At 43.3% G+C, this 25,883-nt stretch overlaps 1 protein-coding gene across 1 annotated transcript in view; it reads right to left on the bottom strand.

Moving 5' to 3' along the window:
* rerea (arginine-glutamic acid dipeptide (RE) repeats a) overlaps positions 1–25,883 on the bottom strand; it is a 146,491-nt gene that overhangs the window by 117,122 nt on the left and 3,486 nt on the right. The window lies entirely within an intron of this gene.

Genomic DNA, 25,883 nt, shown 5'->3' with positions numbered 1-25,883 from the left:
AATGCTTAAGGTGTGATAACCGTCAATTTTAATACCACAGTGTACAGTTTCAGGTATACAGCTGCAACCCTAGTGCCTGCAGTCATGTGCAGGATGTAACAATCCAAATTAATTTTTGGACGCATGGTTTGATTTGAACAAATATTTATTTTTTAACAACAATTCACTTATTAAAAGATTATGTGGAAACAGTGTAGGGTAGAATTGTGTCCTTTTCTAATCATGTGATTCAATGGTTGGCCATGTTTTTTAAATTGAATTATAAGGATAAATTAGGGGATAATTTTGGTTTAGAATAATGAATAGTATAGCATATGTTGCATGTCATTATGTAGCTCTGAATATTTATGATGAGAAAATTAAGGACACCCTACAGACGAGATATAATAATGAGCGACTGATGAATATGTAGGGCACAGTAGGGTGAATATGTGTAGGATTTTGTCTGAGCTATTTTTCTTTAAAGGCTGTTGTGGCTGGTTTCTTAACCAATTATTTCCTGACAGCAAAGCTGGAACAAAACAAGGCAACATCCCATGATATTTACCAGATGTACAAAAATGATACTGTTTGTTATTATTCGTTCGCTGCCTCTGATGCAATTCGCCTCCTGAATTCAGCCTGCATTTTGATGTGAAATGGTCTGTTCCCTCTCTGAATTTGAAAATAACACCAGGTGTGCATTGAATAAAATCCAAGTATTTCTGTCCGTGCAATCTCAGCACTGTTCAACAGCACAGTGAGCAGAGCACACTGTCAAAAATAGCACAAAAACACACCATCCAGATAAGCACATAAACATTTAGTTTATCAACGCCATGATCAAACTCACCAAAGAGGATTTAGAGGTCGTACATTTTTGATGTAAACATTTGGCTCGATATTCTTTTAGATGCACCATGACACTATAGTGCATGTTTTCATACAACAGTCGCCACCTGAGGAGAAGATGAAATGCACAGTGGGCCACCTAGTGCCAGGGCTCAATGGTGTCACCAGGTGCAGCCTAACCTGGGTGGCTGAGCAGGGACATCTGTTTGACAGCATTAGAGCCATCAGAACCCTGCCATAACCACAGATTAAATGGCAGTAAATCTGAGGATTAGATCCGAGTATGAATAGCTCACATTGATTTCACAATCCCTTCAGTAACTCTGGAATTTCCACAGGGACAGACAATGTGGGCATCAAGCACACACACACACACACACTAAGATTCATCTCTCTCCTAGTTAAAAAAAAAAATACAGTCTGTGACTAGCCCATCTTCATTTTAATCTGCTCATATCTCGGCCTAAAGGCTGTATCCAAATAGCACAAGGCATGCAACATCATTCCTTTAACAAACTGCCCATCCATCCTGTCTCTCCCACAAGTCACAATAGAGCAACTAAAACAAGCTCAACAGGCCTAGAAATGTCCAGTCCTATATTCCAGTATGTGTGCTCATGTGAGAGCAAGATCACTTCCATTCTCTGCCAGTTGAGGGTTATTATTTGTGAGCACAGTGGTATGGTGGCCGACAAGGGCAAACGCGCTACAACAGCCAAAAACATTTCCATAAAGAGAAACGTGCTGCAGCTTCTGAAACGATGCCAAATCAATAACACATACAAAAATCCAAAACATATGCAACAATGGAAACGTGCTGCTCATACAGAAACAATGCAAAGTCTAAAACACACAAAGAGACTAAGCTAACACAACAGAAAAATGCTGCATATCCAGTCAACACAACAAAGTTCTCTTGGCCTCTAGGGGGAGCGCTACGTGGAACAGTTTGATTTTTGACCCGAGTGAGAGGGACAAGACGAAAGAGTGTGAGTAGGAATAAAAGTGGAGTAAAGAAGCGACATTAAATGGCATATTCTTCTTTACATTTGGCTTTAGTCTTTTACAATATTGCAAATATTACTTTACAAATGAGCAACAGATTATTGTAGCCAGTGTTAGCATGATGCTAATGCTAGCTCTCCCTAGCAGCCTGGGGAACATATGTTGAGTTGACTGGATATGAAGTGTTCTTCTGTTGAATTTGTTTCTAAGGTTTTTGTGTTTTTGAAGCGTTTGCCGTTAATGTATTTGTTTTGGATTTTCAAATGTGTTTTCGAATTTTTCACCTGATGGAAATGTTTAGGGCTGTTGTTACAAATTTGCCCTTGTCGACCACCGTACTTGGGTGATGGGGTGGATGATGACAAAGACAAACTGGCCTTTTCTTCTCTAACTGCCTGGTCTCAGTCTTACTATGTGAATATGCATGCACTCACACACACACACTCAGCCCCAGTGGGACCTTTCAGACACGACAATCCCCAAATCCCACGCTGAAACCTCAATCCCCTCCGACCACCATGGCCCTTCGGAAGCTGGCTGACATCAAAGACAACCGCTTCGCTTTCATGACTTCAGTCCGCCTCTCGGTCTGTCAGTGTCTCTGGCTGTCCGGCACATGCTCATCAGAAAAGCCACTATTTTAACACCAGGCTCATGCTAACCACTTCAAACACCTCCACAGCACAACATGAAGAAACCAAAGATAGTATGTGCTGCGTCTTCACTATTTCCACTACGAGGCGGGGTGGCAAGTGTGTTAGGTCAACACAGTGTGTTAGGATATGAGCAATGATTCCAAAACGGGTTTCTAAAGAGGAGACAACAAACTGCTACAAGAATGTAGTCCAAATTGCATAACCATATTTGGCAACTTGATCCTCACACCCAAAAGGGCTGCTCTGATCATCATAGCTGACCTTAGCTACCTATCAAGCCAAACGAAAGCGATTACCTGGTGATTAGTGTGCGTTGTGAGGCCGCTCTATTAACCTTTGAGAAACAGTGTGGAGGCTGCAGTGTCTAACCAAGTGGAACGCTCTTCTTACTACCCCCGAAAAAAGACATGAGTGAGGTGAGTGAGAGGGAGGGAGGGAGAGACTGAGAAACTCAGTGTGACAGTAGAGCAGCTCCTGTTAGGTAAGCACATTGAGCCGTCAGGCCGGCACATTCATCAACACACAGAATGCCAGTCAGCAGCACCAGCAGGCTCACCCGCCTCTCTGCCACGCTACTGTTGCTGTTGTGAGGTGGGGTAGGAGGGAGAGTGACAGGGAGGCATTTGCAAAGTAGATTTGGACCATTCGCCCCAGCATTTGGCAGTGCAAATGTTTCTATGCATGGTTCGAGTGGTTTTTACAAGCATTTCCCCTGCCCTAATAGATCGGCCACGGGCTGCTAATGATATCATTATCATACATACACTGTAATAGCCTGGACCCAGGGTGTGCCAAGATCAATGGATGGCAAAATCTGGATCAATTGATTAGTCTGCCGCTGTTAAGCTGCTAAAACATATTTTGCGCACAGTCAATGTGTTGTTGGATAGGCCGTGAATGAATTGGGTCCTTGCCTGTTTTCAGAGTGCAGCATCCAGACATGGGGTTATGCAAGTGGATCGGTGCCATATGAGAAGTGAGCTGAATTGGCAGGGCTGACAAGCTTCCTGCGCTCTTCTTAATGTCAACCACAGCCACTAACATTACACACAAAGCTCCACATTAGGGCTAAAATGACTATTTAACATTCCAGACAAAGTGAAAACAAATGAATGCTTGTATGTTATCTCTATTGTTCTTTTGTCATTGTGAAAAGTCACACAGCCACACTATTAAAGTGGTTTTATTCTGAAAACCAATTAACCAGCAACAGGCCTGCAAATAGAGAATAAGTGTTAAAGGCCCTGGCTAAGGCTCACAGATATTTCTGTAAACAGATATTTTCCACTTCGTTTTAGCCTCTCATCCAAACAGTTTTTGGTCACTTTCAAAACTCTGGTTTGCACCTCTGTAGACATGTAAAATGAAGTTTGGGAAACGAATTCGCACTTGCCCTAATGTTGCTTTGTGAGCATGCGTTAGAAACAAAAACAACAGTGGACTAACTTTAAAGTCTGCCAAAAATTGCAGTTTTGGATTGGACCCGAGTGGACCAGCAGATGGTGGGACAATGTCAAGAGTCGGATTGTTGTTGATTGGGGAGTCAAAGGAAAACTTTTAGCATGTGTAGAGCATCACTTGTATCTTTCAGTGAGCTCCTTCATCTTTATATCAAAGGCAAAGCAACAGTGATGAGATCTCAAGGAGGTGTTTTGGAAAAAGTAACATTAGCCTGTACACTTTGCTACCTTTGTGATGAGGGGAGACCGGTGACAACAGCTAACACCAAAGGCACTGAGAGTCATTTTTGCATTTTTGAATATATGGAGATTTTTTGTAAAATGAAGGTCACGTGGACGGATTTATTTATTTATTTATTTATTTTTTTAAACGGAGGGGGAAAATATCCCTTTTAAAAATGTCTGCATATGTGTAGACAGGGCCTTACCTAGACACTGTGCAAACTAAAGGCAGATTGGTTTTGTTCAACATGCCTGGTTACGCGTTTGAAGACCATTCATCCTACAACGGAAGATGGATAAGTATCATCAAAGTAAATCAGACTCTTCCAGTAGTATTACATTAATATTGCATTAGGACTGTAGGACAGTGTGATGTCGGTCTTTTAATCTTGAAACATAGGACTAAGGTTGTGGACTTGCGACAAAGTTAGTTTGCGTTTGTATCAACAGGGGACCTCAAATAGCACATAACATCTTCAAACATTTCTTCATTTATTTAGCAGCATGAGGTGAGATGTGATTTTTGAATAACGTTCTGAATTATGCAATCAGCGACAATTTATGTTGACATTTTCATACGTGGGTATGACAAGAGTAGGCTTGGTCAGGATTGTTAAACTTTGTGAGGCTTAAAGGTATACTATGCAGAATGTTCCTAGAAAGCAATGTATGCACTTATAACAGGTAATTCCTCTTCATCATCACTAATGACCCACTACGAGGGTGTGGCGGTGTATTTTTCTCTGCCCTCTCAGACATGCAACAATTTCTTGATTAAACAATGAGTTGATCGACACAAAATCAATCTGCATTCATTTTGATAATGATAGACTTAACAATTAATTAATCATCTAGAAATTAATTGGTAGCTCAATTGAAAATGAAAAATACTCTTTAACTGCAGCTGTAATTTAATTTTTCCTTTACTTTGTGGTACAGATATTAAACTCCAGAAAAAAAGCTGACATTATAATACAAATCATTATAACCAAACAAGTGCACGCAGCCTCAGAATTGCCACCTCTCTCATAAAATGCATTTCCCAAGCATCACAAAGGTGCCATTTGCTGCAGGGCTATTGCATTGGGTTGCATTATATTTTACAGATATTAATTTATCGTGTCCACCTCCTGAGCAGTGTTCAGGCTTGAATCATAAGCGCTCTCATCTTTTCCTCAGACTGACTTGGTCTCAATCATGACTGTAATTTGAGAGCGGGCTGATTGTGTTAGAAGGAAACTGATTGCACTGATGAGCAGAGAGCTGCTGAGGAGAAGAAAGTGGGACAACCATGCTGAAAAAATAATGGCATCAATGACAGGTGGGGTGATATAAGGTTGTCAAAGAGACGGTGTCGTTTTTAAATGATCGCCCTGTCACCCGACGACAAAATGCAAACTGGCCAAAAAACAATCCTGCATGAATTAATCTCTAGTCCAACCTTGAGATACTGGACTTGGCAACAGTGAGACTTTTGCAATGCAGCAACACCATCTAAATCATATTAAAGTGAGACCAAGCTATCCACAGGGTTAACTCTATCTGCAGCATGATGCAACTTATTCCAGTACACAAAGGCTAATGCAGGTAAATCACACCTAGCGGACTTGAATGCTTGACACTAAGCTTCCTGGCACACTAGCTAGCTCGAGTGGGCGAGAAATGAACCCTGTTATGTGTCCTGACACTGGGCCCTGCTCCCCGGCAAATAAAAACATGCCTCTCACTTACTGGCTGCCTGCGCCCACAGCCCCATACATCAGCATTATAAAGGAGCTCGGCAGCCTCAAGGTCAGCTCAATTTCCTCCTGCCGTTATGAAGTATCAGAATCACAGCGAGAGGGGGCACCCACACACATGTAAAGAAATGATTTAGGGAGCGAAGGAGGGGAGGGAGAGAAAGAAAAGGAGGGTGTGGGGGGGTGGATTTGGAGTGTGAAGGAGAGGTGGTGTGTAATACAATGGGGAACTGTGACAAATCACCAGGAGAGAACCAGCCTCTTCTACAGTAAGGATGTGTGAGTGCAGGCATTTGTGAGAAAATGTAGACAACATTAAGCCCGCTTGCTCATTCCACACGCTAAGAGAACACAGTAGTCTGTAGTATAAGTAATAGGATTGAACAGTTTTTGTTTAACAAGCCGATTCCACTTGTGTACTAATCGCTCAAGTGTAAGTCTGTGAAACTACAAAGCAATTAGACCTACTAAATTATTGTTTCAGAAAATGTGAATACGATGTTTACCATTTACTGTAATTAAATTCTTAGCTGTTACATGGGCATAACAGCGACCTAATGCAAACTAAATGTCTTTTTTCCTTTTGAGATCTGGGCCCATTCATCACATGCCCAAGCAATTTGATAAATTACACAGAAGCATGAAAGCTGATCATTTGCGTAGCAGAGAGTGTGGAGCATGTGTGTGTGTGTGCGTGTGTTTGCCTCTGCCTGAGTCGGCAGTCATCCTTGGCTGCCTCGCTGGCTGAGGTTTGACATCTTCAGCTAAGAGCCTGGGGAAATAACAGCAAATTCACTTAATGGCACCACCTCATCTATTCCTCATACAGGGAGAGGAGGGAGAGTTCCTTGAGGTGTTACAAAATGGCTGTGTGCTCTCGGCTGTGCTCGCCGTCTCTCCCATCTATGGGGGTGCAGGTGTGTGGGTAAACACAGAGTGCATTGAGATCCATCACCGGCCTTGGTCAGCCACCAGCTGTAATTTGCAGTCAACTATGACCCTTTGTGAAAAGCCAGCCTGCCTGTGCTGCTGCTACGAAGCTTTTTGTAGTGACAGCGTAATCTGGTTTGATGCGCGCATGCGTGTGTGTGTGTGCATGATGATCTGTGCATGCAAAGGCAAACATATACAGACCTCGATGCAGTGCATGGCTGCAGGTACGTGCATGCATGTTTGTGCAGGTGTAAGTACGTGCATGTGTATGTCTGCAGGGAGTGCTACAGAGCCAGAGGTGTAATGGCCCCACTCCATCTTTGCGTGAGGTATTGCAGAACAATCCAAAGCAGCTGGGAGGGAGCCTGGGTTGGCTTGCAGTTGGATAACATCTCAACGTAACAGCAGGTATGCTATCAGTGCAGCCCGAATCCCCTTAGGGCTATTTTCAGAGCCTCTGACCCCAGCGTGACTGGCTGGATGACGTCTCTGTGCCAACAACACAGGAAGAGCAAGACCCAAAAGCATGCCGCTGCTTCCTCTCGGCTGCACAACATTTCATTCCAGCAGCCCTGAACAACAGCTCTTCTATTGTTCAGACGTTTCACTAAAGAAGACTCAATAGCTCAACGACTGAGCTCACAAGGACCACAACTTTTCAATAATTTACCAAATTCAGACAATGAATTATAAATCACCATGTAAATACACTTTTCGAATTACCCTAACCTGAATGCGTTCATATTCAGAGAGAGCATAATCACATTAAGACATGCATTCCAACCGCTTTATTCAACAGCGTTTAACATGTGTGTGCACCTTAATGGAGTGATGAATCACAATCTGAGCTTTGACAGTATTTTGCTGAAATCCAACTGCTCTGCTGTCTGACTCAGTTTTCATGTGGCTGTGAGATGAATAGTACAAGGCACAGTGTTATTCCAGAATCTGCTCAAAGGTTTTTAACACAGTAGCAACATGACAGAGAGATATGAGGCTGAATACTGGAGGGAAACTGATGTTGCAACATAATGCGGAGGAGGCGTCTAAAGATATTAATTAGGCTAAAATGCCGGGTAGCATGTAAATGGGAATTAGTAGCCCACACAAACCAGCATAAAAATACATATGAAGAATAAGGTAAATTGTGAGATTGCTGCAGGCGGTGCAAATTCAGTTGGTAACACAATCAAATTCAGGACTGCAACATAATAAATAACCTCAAATAACCTTGAGTCTGAGGTGACTTAGGCTGTGTTCGAAAACACATACTAATATACTGTTCATACTTTGTCTGGTGTAAAATTGAGTATGTAGTGTGTTCACACTGCATAGCATGTGAAAAATGCTCGTATGTATACTATATTAGCAAGAATCTGAGTAGGAGATGTGAACTTACGGGACATAATCAACTGCTCCACAATGCATTGTGTCTCTTCAGACTGCGTAACAACCAGCCTGCAGAAATTTTAGCGAGGCTAAAAGCTATTAATTTGTCTCTTTATAAAGTTTGGATATTTTGTGAGAAAGTAACAATTTAGATTCCAAATATGAGGTCAGTTTATCCAAATTATGCCTTTTTGGAAATTAGTAGTGATGTTACAATACCATTTATTCCTTCCCAATACTGATTACGGTAGCTAAACTTGCGTATCTGCCCGAACAGAGTACTAATTCAATACCACTACGTTACAATACATAAAAAAATAAATAAATAAATAATGCAGCTATTTACTTTAAACCCTGTATGGATGTGTTAAACCAGGGGTGTCAAACTAATTTCAGTTCATGGGCAACATATGGCACAGTTTGGTCTCAAGTGGGCCAGACCAGTAAAACCATTGCATAATAACTCATGACTATCTCTTAGTGTAAAGACTTACATTCTTGAAAAGTTCACACATTTATGAAACACTACTCACTGTCATTCCATATGTATTTTTTCATACATCTCCACTCCTGTGTAGAAATGTTGGCATCACCACACCAAACCAAAGTTGAAGCTATTGATGAAGCAGATTAAGTTATCCCCTGCCTTACAGTCCAATTTACAAATCAAAACTTTTGGCAATGCCTTAGCCATAGGGTTCCACCAATATTGTTTTAAAATAGACGTCTGATACAGATTGTTTTGTACTGAAGCTGCTGATTAACACTATTAATTACGACCACAGTAAGTATTCAATATTTTTTCAGAGAACTGTATTCTGGTTCGGGGTGGGAAAGCCTCTGAAGCACTATTTTATGTGAAGTGGCACCTGTGCATCAGTATTAGATGTGCAAAGTCATCCAGTGGGCTGGATTTGACCCTTTGGAAGGGTGGTCGGACCAAATGTTTGACAACCCTGAGTTAAACCCTTCATAAAACATGAACAAATACATACAATACATACAATACAAAGAATGAATGTCACAGAACTACCTAATTGTCTCAGTGTAAAATACTGCCAAACTGCTGACAATTTAATGGCTAACGTTACACTATTTATTTACCGGAAATAAATTCTTCTTTGCCGCTCTAAACCAGTAGCTGTCAGTGTCTGCATGGTGTAACTTGCTGAATAGACTACTGTTTTAGAGCAGGAAAGAAGAACTGATTTCCATGTTTATCCAGGTGTAAAACTACTTTAAATTTTGTGTAACAAATTATGTGGTATCGGATCAGTGCATAGACTCGCCTACTTGCTGATACCAGATTCAGCTTTTTAGGAAGTATGGGAGGCATTTCTGATACTGGTATCGGAACAACTCTAGAAATTTGATGTGAGAGCCGCTGGTTGGATCAGACCAGCTGTCAATCAGATGATACAGCAGTGCTGCTTGAGTATACATCAGTGTTAACAGTCTGTTGGTAATGGCATACTTAATCATTTATGTAGAAGAAAGTATGCAATACTTAGTAGGCAGTATGTTAGTATGCGATTCCTAAAAAAGCCATATTCAAACTGCTTTTTTTGTCCAAGCAAGACGTAAAAATTCAAAGATATTTAGTTTATATTTCATATGATGAGACAAGGTGAAGGAACAAAATCTCACATTTAGATTCAGAAGCTGGAAGCATCAAATGTTAAGCATTTTTGCCTCGAAATTAATTAAATGATTAACCGATTATCAGGCCGACTGTTGTGATTTAAACGTGACCAGGATGATATTTTGTCCAACAGACATTAAGGGAAGTGTTGGGCTGTAAATAAACTAGAAAAGGGGGACAACACACTCTCCAAGTCCTATAACAACAAAACCTTGTCTGAACAAAAAGCCCTCTGATAGTCACAGTGCAAAAAATCTATCGCTGTTGTACCACTAAGGCCACATTGTGCTCTGTGCATAAATTTCTAGCAGTGGTGTCTGTTAATAGACCAACTGATAACAGCTGAATAATATGTATCAGTGAGTGCATTGGTGCTGGAGCGGGGTGACGGATGCCTCCTGTGTGCTTTCCTCTTATATAAAGCTCTCTCTCCTCTCCCATCTGAGTGAGTGGCTTCCCACTACTTGGCTCCCCACGGTTAGCTTGTCAGCAACCTCTCCATCTCTTTTCTCCGCACCTGCACCTGACACTGCGAGCGTTCTGTCACCCACCTCTCCTCACCCCCCCTGGAGAAAATGTTCAGCCCCGCCCAGCTAGCTCCCAGCAGCCCCTGGGGCACGGGACAATTAAAAAACGAGGCAGGAGCTCAGTCGAGCTGTCAAGCCGAGTCTCAGATGGGACCTTGCTTGTGTTGCTGCAGAGGTAGGGGGGAGTTTGGTGTTGGAGCCCAAAGAAAATAATACACTGTGTCGGTTGTACTTGAGATCAACATTCTGTATGGTGCAAGGTGATGGCAGCATATCAACACCCTGAAAGCAATGCAGTCTGGCTGGAGCGATATATTTGGCCTTACAGTATTCAGATATTGTCTGACTGCACAGAGAGGGAGACACACACGCTCAGAAACACACACACACAAATCCACCACTATATTCTGGTGTCAGCCAATTACAAGCCTGCCCTGACTGCCCTTGACTACACTCCCTAACCTCCCTGCACAATCCATGTCAAAACCCTCGGCACTGATTTTTTTTTTTTTTTTACCCCTCTTGCTCCCCTTTTTTGCTTCTTCTTCCTTCACTTCTTTCACTTGTCTGTCTTTAGGGTGTGAAATATTTAGCAGCCCCATCTAAATACACCTTCAGGCACAGAGTGAGTCAGAGCCGTCTGCCTCCTCAGGTAAGAAGTAATGAGGGGGGGGGGAGAGAGGGAGACAGTGGACGAAGGGGTTGGTGTAATATCTCATCAACATTATTAAATCATTTCTCCCCTCGGCAGTCCCTGGGTGGTCTTGGGTTGTGTTATTTCTCAGTCAGGGTTCAGTGGCCTCAGCACCTAGGGTTGAGTTTGGCCGCTTTGCTAGCCTGGTGCTGTACTAAGCAGGTGTCAGGGGAGTTTCCCCTCAATTAAGCAAAGGTAAAGTAATGCCTCTCACCGTGGCGGCGCCGTGAATACATTAGTCTTGCTGTCACCACAGGCTAGAGCATCGAGACGCATGAAGAAGACAGACAGCTGGTTGCTTGAAACGCTGCTGAGGCAGATTAAGCAAACTAGCAGCAGGATTGTGTGGTACTGTATTAAATAAAAGCTTATTCCAGACCTCTGATACTAAGCAGATGAAATGGCCTACAGGATATGATCTGAAAACCTTAATTTATGTGGATGAATACATCAACATAATCAATTCTAATATATACCAAAACAGTAAACAGTGTAATAACATTTTGTATCGGAGTTGCTGGGAGTTAGGCTAATGAGTTTGTATTAGCTGTCTGAGTGGATGACACTGGAGGACACCGAATCCTTGTTGTGTTAATTAAAGCTCAATGAAATAATGCCGATGAAAAATTAGCATGACCCCACAGCCACAGTGAGGGATACTGCCAGGAAAATGGATCTCTCTGTTAAGTCTGGTTTCAAGGCGAGGCTGAGAGAGACAACACTTTTTTAGAAAATGAAATCAAAATAAATCATTTTAAGCAATTATCTGATTAACTACAAGTGGCAAACATCTGAGGAATCAATTACACCCGAGATGAGAGTTAAGCACATTAGGGCTGCAATTAATGATTAATTTCATTATCAATTAATCTGCACGTTATTTTCTCGATTAATCAGCTTGTCAATAAAATGTCAGAAAACAGTAAAATGCGCTGTGTGATTACCCAGGACCCAAGGTGACGTCTTCAAATGGTCTCAACTGACCAACAATCCAAAGCTATTCATTTTATTGTCATGTATGACAAAGAAAAGCACCAAATCTCACTTTAAAATATTATGAAACCAGCAAATATTTGCCTTTTTTGCACATAAAAACAGTAAAACATTATTTTATTATTATCTGTCAATCAACTAATTAATTAATCGACTTAACATTGCAGCTCATCTTACAATATTTCTAAAAAAATACATAATGGTTGTATTGTTTATATGTGTTACTTGCTAATTTGAAAGACAAAAATCAAAGCAACACTAGCAATCATATCAATCCACACTGTCTCTGTGGAAAAAAAAATAAAAATGCTTTCTTGACATTTTAAACCAGCACACTACAATCACCCTACTATTTTACTCCATCTCACAAAGCCAACAAAAAAAGGGGTTTTATAAAAATATGTCAACAGCAGCAATAATGCCTTCTATTGTCAGTCTTTATGTGTGAGTATTACAGTGTGCTGGACAGGCGTATTGAAAAGGGCTGATTGATGGCTTCACTGTAGACTGTCTGTCCACCTCTTTCCCTGATGAGACATGTCAATGTAAAGACACATGAATGCTGCAGCCTGTCCTCCATTTTCTCCTCCTCTCCTCCTCCTCCCTTGTCAGAGGCAGGGAGAATGACGCAGTAAATACAGATGCTGTGTGCGCCGTAATTCTAGGGCCCGCTGCCTTTTATCTGCCATGACAGCTTCTGCTGCTGTCGAAATCAAACGGCTGGGCGCGAGGAAAAAGCTAGTATTCCCTTTAATAAACTGCCAGGCAGAGCAGAGTGAGAGTAGAAAAGGAGGCACTCAGCTCTGCTCGGCACTGGCCAGGCTTGGCTAAGCAGCAGCTGAGGGGAGAGGCGAGATAGAAATGGGGAGAGCACTCCTTCAGGCATTAGTTGGTATTATGCCGCTCACGCAGGCTCAGGCATCCAGCATCATTGCACTTACCAAGAGCCAATCGGTCAGCGGGGAGCATTGGGCACTCGGCAGAGATATGCACACTGAGATGAGGACCAGTGAAAAGAGACGGTGGGCAGCGCAGTCAGCACCTGCTCCCCGACTCGACCACAGCCCCTCTGAGCTGCCAGGGTCAATTAATTACATCCCTCTCTCAACGCTCTCCATTAGGATAAACAGAAATAAATGAAGAGCAGCCTGACAACAAGTGGAGCGCTGAACCCCCAACCCCCGGCAACACAACTGACCAGCCCCTCCTTCTGCTGATAAATCAATTAGTCATCTACAGGATGTACTATTTTATAACATATTAAATCATATGATTCAGTTATCAAATAAATGTACTAAATATTTCTGAGGTGAATGTGAGAATTTAATTAATTGTAAATTCAATACACGTTTTTGCTTTTAATGCTACTCAGCCAAATGAACACATCAGAAGACATTAAGCCAGGGGGGTCGTGATATACCAATATTCATGATAAGTGCGATATTTAAAATGGAAATACTAATACAATGTTAATAATACACATGATACTATTGTGTAAATAATCCAGCATCTCTTATACCATTTCCGTTTCTGTACATTATCGGTTTGTCTCCCGCCCTCCAACACCATCTGGTTCCCTCTTCACTATCCATTATGTGTAAATGCTCTTTTTGTACAATTATGTACAGTTATGGTCACTGAGACTGTCTCCACCTCTCTACACTCGTATTTTGAGTGTAAATCATTTGCCAAAAAAAGATTTTTATTTTTTTTATTGATATCACAATAACATTGTTATCATGAAACTCATTTGGCCACAATAATAGTGTAATGAAAATCTGTATCGTGCCAGCCCAACTTTGGGCTATGGTACGTTGTGAAGGGACAGCTAGCAACTAAATTAGGAAAACAGAATTTATAAGATTAATAATTAAATTAATAGTGAAAATAAGCTTCAGTTAAAGCCTTGTTCTGCAATGCAGCTACTGTAGGACAGACATGTCTCATCCCCCCAAATTCTCCCACTGACTCATTCTGTGTGTGTGTGTGTGTGTGTGTGTGTGTTGGACAGGAGGACGAGGAGGGCTGCTGCTTTGGAAATAGACAGCTTTTTGTTCTAACCTCACAGCTGTCACTAGCATAAGACAGCCAGTTACTGGCAGCTCACATAAGCATTTTACTTACACACACACACACACATACACGTACACACACACACACACACACATACACTCCCACCCTTGACATGAAGAGGGGGGTGGGACAAGAGGGTTGTGATTTAGGTGCCAAGACCCCTGAGGATACTGTTGTGATGCACAACTGCATTAGACGAGGAGGCAGGAGGGCTAAATCACTAAATACCTGGTCAGTGTTTAGGATCCCGCTCCACCACAACGCCCCTAACACCATTAACGTCCTTCCTTATAATCCAATTATAAGCCATGTGTGTCCACATCAATCAGCCATTTTCATTTGAGCCCGTGGTCTTCTTTATCACCATTACTGCTGCAGTAATTGAGGCGGCGCTATGCAGAGGCTGTGCAGTTTACCTCCATCTGGGAGGTCAAGAGGAATGCAATTGGTTGACAATGATTATGCTCTGGCTGATTAGGCTATGGGCTACCGCTGAATATTTAGCACTGATTAGACTAAGCCCTGTAGAGAGCCATGTGGCTCGCTAACAAAAGGGACGAGCCATAGGGCAGGGAGAGAGGGCTAACAATCAGCGCAGGCTAGTTCAAACACGCTATCACAGACTTTTAATGGCTGGATCAATCTGAATGCTAACGACAACATTGTTTTACGATGATGTTATTGAGCAGTTTTTGTGTGGAGAAGAAAAACAACAGCTGTGAATGAAAATAATTAACCGATATATCCTATCAAACTGAAACACTCTGAAAAATCCTTACAGGTAAGGATTCAGTGGAGTGTAGACGTTTATTACAACAGTGAAATTTTACTGCGAAACTCTTCGAACAATTATAGAGATAAAAACTTCCAGGCTGCAAAACAGATTTATATGTTAGCCTCCATGACAGGAAATAATCCATACAGCTCTGGGGGAGATAGCACGCGCAAAAAAAAGAAGAAAAAAAAAAGAGATGGACACATTAATAAGTGATACACAAAATGGCTCCTCTAATCCCCTTGTGGAGATGCCAGCACTTTTTCCTCATCAGTGATTGTGATATTTACACAGAAACTGAAGTGCACTCCTGATTGAAATAGGAGGAAAGGGCGGATGAGGAAACAGGGGAGAGATGTTGAGAGAGCGAGAAAGACAAGCGCAGTGAAAGTGGGAAGAGAGGAGGGAAAAATGACCAGGAGAAATGACAGCAGGGAGAGCCGAGGAGGGTGGGAGAGAAGGAAAAACAGATGGAGGAAGGCAAAGAGACGTGCACTTATTTGCAGAGGCTTTAACTGTCTTGATCCTCAATAAAGAGGTGAAACTGATTAGGTTTATATCAAACGGCTGCTTGTAACACGGTGCCTGTCGTTGGGAGCACAAATCACAGTCAAGTCAGGTTTTCCTTTTTTTTTTTTTCCATGTGAAAGAGCCAGCTCTCTCCTCACTTGTCTCTCACTCTCTCCTTTATTCAACGCCGCGCAGCCTCCTAAAGCGCCAGCTTGTCAGAGTGACAGATGCAGACACGACCACTGACCTAAATCACTCTTTTCCAGCACATTAACCCCCATGTCCCCACACTTTTTACGCAAAACACAAAACACCAACACTCCAACACAATCCTCGCGACACACCACACAATGAGAGCGACCCAAAAAACCCCACCCTGCTGTATTATCACCCTCCTCCCTAAATGAAGGCTATTCTTGAAATGCCTAAACAAGTGGGGAAAAAAATCACACCGTCAGGCTAAATAAATCACCGTCTGCTATTCCTAGAGGGACTTTTTCTATCCTGCATAATGACAAAAAAAGATGTGTGAAGAGGAGGGGAGAAAAAAAAACATTTTTGTCTTGGAACAAACATGGAAAGGATCAATAATACTTTAATTACTGCAGCCCATGTTTATGAAATGCAATAATCATTCATTAAAGATGCAGACAGCGGCAAGCAGGCGGCCGGCCGGGCGTCAAGGCTGCGTGCGAGGGTAGGAGAAGGGAGGGGAGGGGAGGACTGGCGTAAATGATTCATGGTTTGATATCTCTCCTGTATAATGGGCTCCTCCGGGGAGCTGCTGGGGCTCCACTGCAGCGACTGACTGCCTGCCTGGCTCGCTCTGACTCTGCCCCGGCTGCTTCTGCCACTGCTGCCTGCTGCCCGAGATTAAAAAGCCTTGCCTACCCTGAAAAGCGGCTCAGTGAAAACAGAGAAGCGGGGACGTGCACATATACACATAAAAGGAAGCGACTTGATTCAATATCGTCTGACAAAGTATCTGGGGGCATGCAGACGAAGGGGGAGTGAAGGAGGGGAGACAAGAAAATATCAAAATCCTTCTAGGGAGAAACATTGGCTGCAGAGATACGGAGGATACTTGTAACATCTAATGGGAATATGGGAGCATTTCTAAAGCCCCCCCCCCCCCCACACACACACACACATCATCTTCCTTCACCAGCCTATCAGCCCCCCCACCCTGCACCACCTCCTCACCCATGGAAAGAGAGAGGAAAAAAAATGAAGAGATTAAGGTTGTAACGTGTTGGGCTAATCATAACATAGACAGTTTAGTGCCATCTCGCATAATTAAATGCTTTGCACTAACCACCTAATGCATACTAATTTGGAACAATCCACTCCTGGAGTTGGCAGACCATGAAGCTCCCTGCAAAGGAGGTGCTCGTTTCCCTCTCTGCATGTGCATGTGTTTGTGTGAGACACACACACACACACACACGCACTGATTTGCCGAGGAGTAAGGTGCTAAAGGTCAGGCCGTGGACTTGAAAGAAAAGGTCAAGCATTATTACAACATGACTAAATAAACAGGCTGCGCACAGCCCCCAGCCCAGCCGCTGCTGCGAGTCTCTACCTACACGCCGTGCTACCTGCCTGTCTGGCTGGTTTGGATTCAGTTTCATCCCTTGTCTTTATCCACATATCCCTCCAGCTCTAAGACAGCTGACATGAGGACTGTCATATCCTGCCTAGATTCTTATCCCCTGCTGGCTTTATTGCTCTCTTCCTCCTGAGTCACAAACACACACACACACACACACATGCACACAAAGCGAGAGAGAGAGAGGGGGAAGCAGGGCTGCTGGAGCGTGCTTTAAAGCACATTAATATTAATTGCAGCACTAGCTGGAGTGATAACACAGACAAGATGCCCCTGTGAGGGAGCTGGGCGCAGGCAGCCCCTGCTTTTTGTTCGCAGCACTACTCATCTGTTGGATGGCCATGGTGAGGCAGCAGAATGATGAGCATTTCATCTTTGAATCGCTTGTTTTATATTAGAGGGGGCCTACCCTCGCCAGTGAGGGGAATTTGTGTTTGTGAGTAGTTACTGTGTGTGTGTGTGTGTGTGTGTGTGTGTGTGTGTGTGGGAGGGTGGGCATGCACTGAGTGATAAAAACTAGGCAAGATGAATTATTAGGCTAGTGGCTACATCAACAGCAGCAGAAATGTGCCTGAAATAACACAGAGTACTTAAGCGATCCTGCTTTTATCTCCCCTACTACTCCTGGCTTGGCTACCTTTTATGTCCTCCACACTGAACTCAATATTCTGTGAGCAATGAGCTCTGCTAAAGATGTAAATAATCTGCTGTCCTGGAGAGAGAAGCAGCTTTTTCAGTACGGTGGAGTAGAAATACAAATGGAGTTGAAGCCTGGGTGCTGAAGCCCATCTCCACCTCTAAGCTTTTTTTTTTTCTCCCGCTGCAGGAAGAGCAGGCGGCCGTAGGCATCAACAGATGACAGCTATATCTCTAACAGTCCTCCATTTTTACCTCACTCTCTCTTTTTTCCTCTTTTGTCAATTGCTATGGAGAAACCTGACGCTGTCTTTACTGCCGCCTCACAGTAGTGGCTTTTTGCTGTATGGTTTTGTGCTCCTTTTTCCGATTTCCCCCAAGACTCATCAATGCCCCATTACCAAGTCAAATCAGGTGGTGCTGCAGAGATTTGCCGAGAACCAGGGCTGCAAGCACAGACACACACACACACTAGAGAGGATTCATTCAAGAAGCCTGGGAGGTTTTCCACCAGCAGCTCCACAGGATCAGGAGCAGGGCGAGGAGGTGAACAGAGGAGAAATCACTTCTGGCTAAATGCTCGTGAGTGGTTTATGGCCCAGGGGGGCAGAAAGGGAGACAAAGATGTGGTAATGCATCTCTCTGACACTCCTTTAAGCGGCTGACCAGATTGTAATCTCCTGGGCCCACTAGTCACACATTATTGTTTCTCATTTCACATGTCATAAACAATTAAAACATGGTGGTTGATTCCTTACTCATATAAACAAAATGCACACAAATCTATAAAATTAAATCCACTCATATGACTTCCTTCCTCCCCCTGATACACCCACATGTACACCTGCATTCCTAAGCCAAATTCCCAAAGAACGTCACACATATTTCTCACTTTCATCATCTTTATCTCTCTGCAACAGCAAATACAAGGTGGACGAGCCCTGTGTAATGTAAGCAGCTGCTTACAGAAAAGCAAAAAGAGAAAAGAAAGGTGGTGATGGGGCGGTGGGGGGGGTAAAGACGACGTGTCCTTTTAGTTTTCTCTGCCTGTTGTCATCCTGTTCACAGCAACAGCTGCACAGGCAAGACAAAAAAAACTCTAGGGAAGAGTCAGGCAGAGGGAAAGAAAAAAAAAAATAAAGCAGCATTGTGCATTGTTTTATGTAGAGATTTTCACAAGCCTGTCGTTGATTAGAGGAAAAGGCTGAGTGCTAAATACAGAGGGAAACAAGGAGAAGAAAGGGAGGACTGCTGGTTCTCCAAGGAAAGGTCTCTGAGGGCTGCCAGAGGTGGTGGTGAATCTCTTCCCTGTGACAAAGCTGTCGCACCGAGGAGTGAAATTTAAACTCCTGCTGTCAGGAGAATTTTTTGGCTTTCATTACACCCCATGCATGTGTCTATGCGCTTGTGCATGCATCTGCGTGCGTGTGCATGAGCGTGATACGAAGCCGCACGCCACCTTGCTCTGCTTACTACATTTGGGTTCTGCAGCGAGCTCGCGCTGGCTTTGTGCCGAGCAGATCGTTTGCTTTGTGCCAAGAATAAAGGAAGAGACTGAAACTCTGACAGCGTTCTCCTCGCGCTCAATCACAATCATGAAATCTGTGCACAAAACAAAACATCCCCAACCTTGATGAGAGATTCAGGCGATGGTGCTGCACCATCTCGCCTGCCAATCGTGTTGTTTAAATTTAACCAGAGCACATCAAGATGGAACGCTGCTCCCTAGACCCTTCTACAAGCACTTAATCAAGTCGTCATCAGAGGCACCCCACTAATGTATAACTGAAGAGGCAAAGAGAGAAAGAAAAAAAGCTTTTGGGGAGGCAGACTGGAATAAGCTCATCTATACAGAGAACCAGGCCTCAGCAATGCCATGCCAAATAGCATTTTCTTTATTTGAGAAGGCAGTGAAATGGGGAGATGAGGAGGAGGAGGATTTGGCCTCCTAGTGCGCTGCTATGCCCCAGCTCGGCTAAGTGACAGTGATTCCTACAGTGAGTCGATTTGCTGCTTTTGAGTGCCTGGAAACTTGTCTGGCAGAGTGCTCGCAAGGGAGAAAGATAGATGGGAGAATGGGGGGACCGAGCCTCACCTCTCGCTGTCTTCTATTTGTCTGTTCATCCCTGGAGGCCTTTGGGCTGCTTGGTACAACAAAGAGGGGGGAGAGGCGACGGAGAAAGAGCTCTGCGGCCATCCACAGACAAAGCAAAAGCAGAGAGGACAAGTTTACAGGTAAACAGTGAGAAGCAGCTGGCTGGGAGAGCTGAGGCGGGCTCGGGTTTCAAACAATCAATCACCACTCACTCCTTCACAACAACAAAGATTTGGCTTATAGCACAGTACTCACTACACAGAGCATATCTTATTTTCTGTGAAAGCTACTGAGCAGGCCTATAAATTCTGGGAGCTTTGGTTAACACCAAAGCACAGCAATACATAACCAACGCATTACTGAATGACATGTTCAAAGACTTGCGGTGTTGCTGCAAAGACAAAGCACAAACAAATATCAAGTGTGCAAAGCAAGATTTAACCTGACTTTCAACTCCAGAAAGGATCACACAATGCTGCTGGAATATGGGTGGCTGATGACAGGAATAATTTGCCACATCGCTGATTTGAGAAGGAGCACTTGAAGATGACACAGAGAGACAACTTTATTGTCATCCTAAAGAGGATCTATGAAATCAATGGGAGGAGATCAATGCTGTCTCTCCTGCTCTCTCGCAGCACTTTACATAAGCAGCAATAAGCATCACAGAGGCCATCATCTAGCTCACCGATTTCCTGTGCAGGACTCCCAGACACCTCCAGGCAACAAAGCTCCTCTCACTCCATCAGTGCAACAGTCACATCCACAACTTCACTCACAAGGAAGGAGGAGGCAGCAAAGGAGAGGAGCAAAGAGAAAATACCTCGGGCAAGCCAGATAGAGAGGGCTGGAAGGAAGGAAGGAAGGAGGAGAGACAGAGAGAGAAAGAGGGGTTGCAGGCGGCTAGTAGAACATCTTCATTAGGGTATAGCAGCTAGCTCTGGCACTGACTAGCCGAGCACTGGAGTAAGAGCTGCTCATCCTCTCAGTTAATTAGGATTTCTGCTGCTTCATTTTGGGGCGAGGGACAGGATGTTGGAGGCTTGATTGCCTTTTATTTCCCAGCCTAACGGCTCGGCTGCCTCTGCCGCTTTATTAACAAGAGATCTTGCAGATTTACAGCTTCGCGGCAAACATCAATTTCAATAATTACAAGAAAACTGTTAGCGGGGACACAATGAAACGCACACACACACACACACACACACACACACACACACACACACACACACACACTTCTTCTCTCTCTCTCTCTCTCTCTCTCTCTCTCTCTCTCTCTCTCTCTCTCTCTCTACCATCACCACTCCGACGCCCCTCCCCTCCTTCACAAGATCTAATTTCCATAGATGTGCCCTTTTCGTGATTGCATATTATAAACACGTTAAAACACACACTGATTTGCCTCAGTCACACTTAGCACTTCAAACGCTTTACAACCAATCGCTGGCCTGAAGGGCAAAGCAAATACTGTGAATGTCACATTTACATTCAACGCTCAAACCTCAGCATTTGTGTTGTCACAAAACAAAACGGATGATAGACAATTTCTCTGTGGAGCAATTACAGCTGGCTTAATGTGCTACTGGTCAGAGTCAGAATAAACTACCTCCCTGAAAAATCATCATGTGAGTTAACAGGATAAAACATCTTCAGAGATATAAGGGATTACAAGAGCAAGTCCTCTTCTTAGCTTTATCTTTATACATTGGCATTATGCCTAGAATTAGAGATTTTACCACTTGACAAAGTGCATGTGTGAGACTGAGGTGAATCCTGCTCTCCGACAACAGCTACAATCGGGAAAAAGGCATAATAGAAATCATACTTTAAAAGGCGCCTAACATCAGATTCAGAACAGAGAACCACAGATTTCATTTGAATAAAATCAATAATTGTGTTGACTTGCAGTATATTGCCTTCCTGTCTTCTCATCTTGCTCGCTAATGTTTCTTTCATGAGCCAGCCCACTGCTGGTGACATTATAGCTACAGCACTTCCACAAGTCCCCAATGGATCGGTGAAAATGGTTGGCGTAAAACACAATTAGTACGGTCCATATGGCTGCTGGTGGAGGCGGAGCAGGAGAGGTCCCATGTGGTCCTTATAGAGGCCCGCTCTTTTGTTACCTTAAAGATCAAACTGTTGTCATAATAATGGGGCCATTTCAATTGTGGCACTTGTTTTTTTGTGAGGCAGCACTACTTCAACAGATCCTCACATTGTGGAATGACTCTTGGCAAATAAATTGACCAACCTTGGCTGATAGCCTAATCAATAGCTCCTTCATCATGATTAATGGCTCATATTGAATAATGGGGAAATTTAATGTGAGGGGAGCGTTACTTCCTCATTTCAGTGCTCAGCCCTATCGATTGGTTATAACCCCCCTTTCTGACCAATGGAATGCTCTGATAAGAGAGCGATGTGTTCGACCTATGTAAACTGAGCACAGAGAAAATGATTTACTGTGCTTTAGGCGCGTCTCATTCACTGATAGCTCTGTATGCCCTGCCTGACAAGCATTTTCTTGCCTGAGAAACGCAGACACCTTTTACTGAGTAGAAGCGAACAACAACAGCTTGAGGCAACAGATTTATTACAAATTGATCTATTAGATAGCACTGCTGTGCTTCGCTGTTTTCTCTTTCTCTCCCCCCCACCCGCTCTCTCCCTCTCTCTGACAGCCTTCCCCTGATGGTAGCTAGAGTGTATCAGAGTTGAAGTGCTACAGTGGCAAATCTAAACCCAATCCTCAGAACTCATTTTCTCTGTGCCGGCTGCTGGAACTGGAGTACGCACAGAGACAAGATGTCCATCCTTAAACCTGTGGTCGATCCAGCCGTAAGTCCCAGCACCTAAACTGAGGGCTCAGCAGGCTCAATAGGTGCGCCTAACCCGCAAGGGCGAGCAAGGACACAGTTTACCAAAGGCCCCTATTGAACAGCAGAGTGGAGAGTGCCACAATGTCGCCGGGGTCATTTCCTCACGGCTGCATGAACCCTGAGCTCACCACTGGCTTCCGTGCCGTCTCCATTAAAACATCAGTCACAGGTCTGGGCTCTGCAGCTCTGCAAACAAACTGTGCCTCATGTGCAGTCACAACATCGGTGCAGTACCTGTGTTAGTCACAGAGGCCAGGCCACAGAGCACAACCAGCAATAGCAACAAGATGTATGTATGATTTGTCTCAGTGTCACAGTGTTGAAAATCAATGCCCTGCATATTGTTCAGAGAAAAACAGCCATTACAGACACTTTATGTAATGACAGACATATGTTTGTCTGGACAACAGACAGCTGTTATTGACACATCTCTCTATAAAACAATCAATTAAATCAGCTGCATCATTTAGACTTGCTAATCAAGGTGGCTCTCTGGTAATTACAACAAAGTGACTATATACCTTAATCACTGTCAAGAAGTACGGTGGATCATTTACCAAACATTTCGTCTAGCAACAAGATAACTGACCTTAAGGCTGTGTATTGGCAAGAATTTGGCGATACAATACGTATCAAGATACAGGGTTATGATTCAATACACTGCCTTATACAGCGATACAGTAAGCAAGGCCATATATTATCATTTGTTTAAATCTAATATTAGGAGAACTGTCATTCTTGGTGTTTACGTTAGCAATTTGTTGTTAGGTTGGAGTAGAAGAGTCAAATGGCTGCAAATGACTGCCACGAATCTTTGCATTTAAATGATTAATTAAAAATCGACACTGTGTTTTTGAGAGGTGATATAGTACCACAAAAGATAATATAGTATACTCAGGTGTATTGATATTTTCTTAGACCCCTAATAGAGTGCTGCAGGAATAAGTCCTGAAACACAGAATAAGTTAGCATTTTTGCAGTTTCTGTTACCATGTCTCAATGTCTATGGGTTTTTTTAAAGACGTTTTTGGTTAGGTGCCTGAAATAAGGTCCATGGTAAACACAAGGTTAAAAGATTTTCATGTTTTGTTCTATGACACAACACAACATGAAATACGTCAGTAGTAAATACCCCACATGTGAATTTTGAATCTATTACGTGTCTTTAAAAAGGCGGTTGCTAACAAGTGGCTAAATGAGACTTCAGAGCGTCATCAGCCGCACACAGCTTTACAGCCTCATTGCGGTGGCGACAGCGAAGTCATACGACCGTGGTGTAGTTCATTTAAAGCCTAACGTTAGTGTTTTACCTCTGGCGACTGCATTTACATTTGTAGAGATTATCTTGCTGAACAAACATGTCAGTATCATACACTTTCGTCTGCTGCAGAGCATATTTTCTATAGTAACCCAGAGGCCAACAGAAAAATCCCACTGGCTTTTTGTCAAGGAAACCATGGCAATGCTAACTTCTGTGTCAGCCTACAAAAACACGTCATCCCTGCAGCATTCTAGCTTAGCCCAAAGCAGGTCTATTACTAGCCAAGCTCATGGATAAAAACTCAGTTAATATTGTTAATATCAATGCTCCAATACATCAATAGAAGCCTTAACTGTCACCAGCAGGAACAAAATCTGACTTGATCCCTTTATATGCTTATGGTTCAACAAAAAGAGCAGAATATTTGGCAGGTTGTGTAGCCTATTTAACAACACACACCTGCGCTGAGAAATACTGCTGTCAATAGTAACAATAAATGCTGATCGAAAACTGCACTGACTCTATTGTGCTCCTTTCCTTTAATCACCTCCATCTTTCATCTGTGCTATAGAAGAAAAAGAGCGCACGGAGAAAAAGGGCTATTGGCTTCCGGATGGCGTATAAGTGCGTGTCGCTGAAATAAAGGGCATCATCTAAAAAGATGTTGAAATATTCTAGGGAGAGAGTATATGTCTATATAAACATCTTCAGGCAGGCAGCTGCAGGGGGTGTGCGCAGTAAAACACTGGTATGCATTGTTTGTGTTTCTGCACCACTAGCGCCATGCCGTGTCATTACATGAGGCAATCTCTTACCTAATCAGCACTGACACACACAGCGGCAAAGCACTCCTCCTCCTCCTCATCTCCCCCCCCCCTTTCTCTCCCTCTCCTCAGGGGCCAGCCAGCTGATCCTACACCATTTCATTTTCCTCTTTTACAGAGATGGCAAATGGCTGACTGTTATTTTTGAACACTTTCAATTCATGCTTTTGTCACTGTAATTGAAAGTGCTATTATTAGCCTATCTTACTCAAATGCTTGAAAAAATAGGCTATCATCTGCATTCTATGGTGTGTTTTAACCAATAATTAGCGAGATGCAAGAAAAATCTAACAATGTGAAAGACTCAAAGATATTGCAGACAATAAAAATCTGGTGTGAACCAACTATCATCACAGCTAATACACTACTACCATGTATTCATTGCCCTGTGTTTACTGTTGCTTCACAACTCTTACAAATGTTAGCCAAGCATCCATTTCCAGTTTCCTCACACTCCATTGTACAACCCCTCATGTACATAAATCACAGACAACACTGAAATGTGGTGAGTTGCAACACTTTGCAGGCTCATAGCCGCAAAGTCACATACAAAACTGAACAAGGCAAATATGGAGAGAACTTATTTTTGCTGTACCTTGGACCTGCCAAGAGGCTGGCAACAACACAAAACACAATGTGCCTGATCAGTTAAGATGTGAATCCATGCCAAGCCAGCCCAATAAGACACAGGCGGCATTTGCGGGATGAAGTGAGACTGACTTCACCATGGCTGAGCTCACAGAAAAAGCAGATTTGATCACATCGAGTACATCAAATACCACCAGCAGTATGTAGCGAGACAGCTCACAATTGTTAACACGGGTTGCGTTTGCCGATACGATCTCCTTGGCACAATTGTGGAGCTGCGGAGTTAGGCCCGAATCAAACAAAGATGAGATATGATGCAGCATGCTTGGATCTCCTCTTATGAGAGGTGAAGGGAAGATGTCAGAGAACACAAAACGCATCCAGCATCTTGCCTCCTCTGACTTGCTGGGATAAGCCGGGAAGAGGAGGGGGGAGGGGGAGAAGTGTGCTTGCCTCATTTCTGCCAGTGTGCCCTGTGCGTGTCAGTCCAATATCTTAAAACAACACATGCAAGGCTTTGCTACAGCCAATTACCCAGC

The sequence above is a fragment of the Epinephelus lanceolatus genome, chromosome 8 (assembly GCF_041903045.1).
Source record: "Epinephelus lanceolatus isolate andai-2023 chromosome 8, ASM4190304v1, whole genome shotgun sequence".
Classification (NCBI taxonomy): Eukaryota; Metazoa; Chordata; class Actinopteri; order Perciformes; family Serranidae; genus Epinephelus; species Epinephelus lanceolatus.
Note: the sequence above shows the minus strand (reverse complement) of the source record. Positions and strands in the feature narration are given on the sequence as shown.